Source organism: Hordeum vulgare, chromosome 7H, assembly GCF_904849725.1.
Source record: "Hordeum vulgare subsp. vulgare chromosome 7H, MorexV3_pseudomolecules_assembly, whole genome shotgun sequence".
Classification (NCBI taxonomy): Eukaryota; Viridiplantae; Streptophyta; class Magnoliopsida; order Poales; family Poaceae; genus Hordeum; species Hordeum vulgare.
This window is the reverse complement of record NC_058524.1, coordinates 411,427,392-411,433,391: the sequence shown is the minus strand read 5'-3', so window position 1 is coordinate 411,433,391 and position 6,000 is coordinate 411,427,392.

Below are 6,000 nucleotides of genomic sequence, written 5' to 3'. Positions count from 1 at the left end.
TCTATTTCCTCGAGTTGTTGTGCTAACAATGTAGAGGAAGTTTTTCCAGTAAAAAACAATGTAGAGGAAATTCATCACTCCATGGAACAAGATGTGGCCTTGAATAATACTTCAAGGGATCCTACATCATCAGCTATTGTTACTCACTTTTGCCTTATGGCTAAGGCTTCAAAGGTATCTCCTACTTTGAATCCCAGTATATCTCATGATGATGATGTTGAAGTTAATGAGGATGAGGATAATGATGAAGAGTGTGATAATATTGCATCCTTAAAAATTAAGGGTGAAATGATTTTTATATCTCTTTATAAGAATAAACTTGCTTGTTCCAACTTCATGGAAATCACATCTATTTCCACTGAGAGCAAGAAATACATTGAGGAGTTGGAAACTCATCTCGAGGAGCATGAGGCCACCATTGAGACAATGGAAGTTCATGAGCGTGATTACAGTAATGAGATCCGGAGCTATCTCAAGCTCTTGAAAATGAACAAACCACCAAGGAATCTCTTGACGAGACCTTTTCTCTAGAATTATCTAGATAAAACGTATCCCATGATAATGCTCTCGAGGTGGCTAATGATTTTAGAACTAAAAATGATAAGATTGAAGTTGCACATGCTAAACTCCTTGAGGACTATGAGCACCTCTAAATGGCTAAAGGGCTATTAAGAGTTCGCTCGTCGAACTCACCGAGTATCATGCTCAACTTGAAGCTTCTTATGCTAAAGAGCTTGCCAAGGTGCCTTCTCCTCTTATTGTTAATAATGATGCTTGTGCTACTAACTCTCTTTCTTGTGAAGCATCCATCTTAAAGGGGAATGTTGAGCTATGGGCTCAACTTGAGTTGCTATCTAGCAATTATGGAAAATTGGAAGAAAGTCATGTAATGCTCACAAGCTCTCATGATGATCTTCTAGCATCCCATAATGTGCTAAAATTACCTCATGAGGCTATTACTACCAAGGTAACATCAAGTGAGCCTCATGTGGACATTAGCACTACTCCTGGTCAAAATGTTATATTGCCATGTGGTAGTCCTCGTAATTCGTCTACTCATAATGTTGCTACATATGTGATGAGTTACTTTCCTTGCCATGTTGCTCTAACAGTGAAGCTTATACTTCCTCTAGTACTTGTGTTGATACTAACCATGTAGAGGAAATCGAAGTTCTCAAGGCCCAAGTCACTTCTTTGAAGAAAGACTTGGAAAAGAGTCATGAAGGGATGACTACACTCAACAACGTCTTGTGTGGGAAAAAATCTCCAAATGACAAAGATGGACTTGGATTCAACTCCAACAATAAGAATTCCAAAAGCTTCAAGAAGAAGGTCCAAGCAAGTCAAGAATTCGGCCAAGATTGTTTGCTTCAAGTGCAAAATTGAAGGGCACCATGTTAGATCTTGGCCATTAAACAAGAAGCTCCAAAGTCACAAGAAACAAGGGAAGCGGCCACAAGTTCAAACACATACTAAACTACAAGCTGAAGAAAGGCCTCTTCCCAAGAAGAACCAATCCAACACTCCTCAAGTTGAGAAACCAATTAGGAAGAAAGTAAAGGGTAGATGTTGCTACTTATGTCGTGAGAAGGGTCACTTTGCTTCTTCTTGCACAAGAGGTAATTTATCCAACAAAATCATTATTGATGATATCTATTATCTTGGGAAGTATAAGATTGGCAATGTGTTTGCCAAGTTTGTTGGTACTCAAAGTGGTGTCAAGGAAAGAACCATTTGGGTAGCCAAGCCTATTGTGACTAACCTCTTAGGACCCAACATGGTTGGGGACCAACAAGCTCAAACTTGATCAATAGGTGATATTGGAGGACATTGGAGACTTGGATACATAATGAAGAATTAAGGGGTCTTCATCATTCATATTATCTCAAGCCAACTCATTTGGATTATCGAGTTTCTATCTTATATCCAATGTGCCTCCTTACGGTAACTTGTACTTAAATTATTTACATTGTTAGTTACTTTACCCTTTGCATGTTGTGGTTTTGTACCTTGCATGTGTTTATATATGTTGTGCTTCAAACTTGCTTATATTGAGTAATCGAGTATGTGTATGTTGGTTTGCACATCATGTACATGTGAGCCTTTTTGCATCCTATTTGTATATGTGTTGGTTCTTGTGAGAGATTAATGGATTATCCCATTGTGGGGTAGTGATGTTCTTTGCGCACATCATAGTCCTATAAATGTGTATACATGAGGAATACCACTTATTTTTGATATTTCAAAATTATCTAGTCTCTATGTGGTATGTCTTACTCATGAGAAATTCAAATTCTAAATGGTCCATTAATTATCTCTTGTTGGTTTTCATTTGCCACTTGTTAATAACGTTGGGTTATCACATTATGGGGGAGTAATATGCTATGTGGATATTACAATCATAGAAAATGTGTATGTTTGAGATATTCCCAGTTAGTGTTGATATTGTAAATTATCTTGTTCCTAGGTGGCATGTTAGCTCTACAAGTATCATTTGCTTGTGTTTTTGGAGTAAAGATGATGTTGGATATATATTTGCAATCTACCAATAGGAATTATTTCCAAATACTTCTTGTCCTTTGACAATTGGTATTCCCTTCATGTGGTAGAAATTTCTAATCATCTTTACATTGGGTTTTGTGTATCGTTTGTCTTCCTTGCCTCTTGTGGATCTATTTGAACATGTCTAGTGTTTTTATAGATACATAGAAAGTTATGATCCCATCTTGTGCATTTTGTGTTTAAATGCAAACTCTATATAATGCACATATCTTGGGGGAGCTATCATGTTTTGTTTAGAACACTCTCTTTATGCGTTTATCATAAAATATTTTGATCCCCATCAAGAGTGTGTTTATGGGAGGCAAGTATTGCCCTTTATGATGCTTTGTGCCATGATGAAATCTTGTCGAGGGTTTGGCTTGTTTGGAACCTAGCTCTCTTTTGGAAACTAGATACCTCGTGTTTGTTTTCCTTCTATTGGTATCTTGTTTTCTTTTGTGTGGCATGTGTCAATGGATATTGCTTTCCTTTATGTATCTTTTAATTGATATCCCTCAAGTGATTGTTTTTCGTTTGGTATTGTATTATCACTTGATACCTTGTCTTTTGGTGTCTTATCAACTATGTATTGATTTGATTCTTGAATGCCTTGAGCATGCATATTTACTTTATATTTTTTTGCATGCTTTCTTACTTTCACCCTATATGTAGGGGAAACTCCACCTTGTCAAAAATTTACTAAAGTGTGCATGAAATTCTATTTCATATCTATATGCACATATTTATGTGGAGTTTGTCCTATGTATTATTGGTTTTCTAACTCTTTGGTCCCAATGAGTTTGGGCATAATTTTGTTCGTTTTGTTGTTGTAGGAATAATTGGAGATGCATTGGGTGCTCGGCTCACCTACAAGGAAGGTGTTGACACCATGTGCTTATTGGAGCCAAGTGAGGATGATCAATGGACAACTATCAACTACATCAATCCATTGTTGTCTCGATAACAAGTATCTACTTCATGAATACATTTCTTGCAAAGGTCCGAACCTGCCTTTTCTTGGCAGAGCATTACTATTGTGGATAGCCATGGTACTACCGCTGGAAAGGTGTTACTGCTGCACTCATGCACTAGCAGCACCGGCATGGTACTACCGCATCCAGCACGATAGTATTTTTCTTCTGTCGCTGGGCGAACAGTACTACTGCCCACCAAGCGGTACTAAAATTTTACAACCGCTGGCCAGGCGGTACTACCGTGATGATGTGCGGTACTACCGCGCCGTACGGACCGCGAGGGGTTATACCCACCTATCGTGGTTCTGTCTCTCTCTCCAGGTTGCATCATGGCATGAATCTCTTGATTCATTCTTGTGGTACTTGTTTCCTTTCTCAAAGCATCCGAACGATGATGTCTTATTTCTAGTTGGGATGTCTTTGATGTTCGTATGTTGGAAGTTCATATTGTACAATAAGAAAATATTAGGCCATGTGCTATGCTTCCAAGAAAAGACCTTATTGATAGATTTATGACTTCCTTTTGGATATCTTGTTTTTTCCTTCTTGTAACCATTTCGTGTGTACATCCTTCTTTGTGGATATATATCATCATGATTGTATTCTACCTAGAATCATTTACACATGAGAGAAGTTACATCTCTAATAGATATCCGCTTTTCTTTCACGTCCACCGTTGCATTTCCCTTTTCAGTTTTTGGTGGCTTCGTGGAAGGATTTGTCTTGAGTGCGTATCTTATATTCTTGCATCTTGATGCACTCTTTGGAGGTGAAGATTATTTTTCATCATGCTTGTCTTTATGAGGGTTTTACCATTTCGATTGGTATCCCTCCTCTTGACAAGGTTATTATTTCCTATCTTCACCATGGGCTGTCACAAGCGTTGGTTCTCAATTTGTTTTTTAGTAAGCTTGTGAACCCATTTTCTAGCAGCGTGTGTGTGGGAAGGATATGTCTTGCACTTTGTTTCTCATTTCATCAAGACTATGTTGATGAGTAATGATCATCCTTATCTTAGTCTTCTCAAGTGCTTTGCCATGACTCACACACATTATTTTGGTTGAGCCTATTCTTAAGTTGCTTCTTTTACATGTTGCTCAACCATTTTTGTGTGCAAGTGATATACTTATTGTATTATCTACTTGCTTGCACTTTTTGTGTGTTTTTATTAATTTTGGGGGAGCAACGATCCTCTTTTGTGCACTTGTATCAAATACAAAAATCTCTTATTAATGCAGAAATCATGGAGAGCTTCTCTAGTTTTGATAAAACATTCCTTTGCCCTTATCATAATATTTTTTATTCATGTGGTTCGAAGGACCATGTGATTGTTTGTTCCATCTAGTATCTTTTGATTGCTTGCTTCTATTTTTTATGTCTTTGTGGCATACGATCCTTCTTTGTCCATTTTTTGGAGGACCACCCACTATATTGGCTTTCTAAACTTTTTGTCCATTTTGTTAATCGATGCCAATGGGGAAGAAGTTTAGAGAGTTTACTTTGGATATGTTTAGAGGGTTTTGCTTTTATTGCGTATGCATTTACATCTTGCACGCATGCATTATTGCTTTTTATGTGTGCGCTTGGTTATGCTTATTTCCTTATATAAACTCTCTTGAAGTGGTTGTCATCAGTTACCAAAATGGGGAAGATTGTTAGAGAATATCTCTCCATATGTGGTTTTGGTAATTGATGACAATCCCTATGGACTAATGTTTTCCTTAAGTTATATTTACAGGATTTGTCCATAGGCACTTCTTGAAGTCCATCTATTGTGTTGAAGGAGTTTATATCATGACCAAGGTGGTATTAAAGGTATTATCCAAATAATGGTCATAGAGACACAGGGTTGATCCAGATTGTCAGGCAAAGAGTAAATCAAGGTGATCAACACACAAAGCGTACAAGATGTACCGAGAGGGATCAAGTGATCCCATGGTATGGTAAGCATTGTCCATTACATGTTTGTGTACTAACCCATGGTCTTCGTGAGAGTTCTATGTGGGGTTAGGTGTGTTTTCATGGGCTTGCGTCAAGAGGAAGATCTCATACATCCATGGAGGATGACGTCAAGTGGTGATCATCATCAAGATTGCAGTGTGCAAGTTCAAGTGGATCATCACGAAGATATCATGCTTTAAGCTTGTCGTCCATTGTGGTGGCAATGGACTTGTGAAGATGTGCTAAAGAGTGGCTCACCCATATTGATTATGGGGCAGCAATCAACTAGTCTTCATCAAGCCAAAGCAATCAAGAAAGGTGGTCCATCTTGAGGAATCCAAGATCATTGTCATCTAGCTCAAGAGGACTAGGTGCAACGTATAGGTTTTCCCTTGATAGGTTTTTAATTTTAGGATAGTTTGTCGTACTGTCAAGGGGGGCTCTCAAGTGAGTAGCATGATCGTACCGTTTGTTGATACCTCAAACCATTTGCATCATTGCATCATAATTCTTGGTTCTTGTTTGGTGTTTCTCTTTGTGAGTT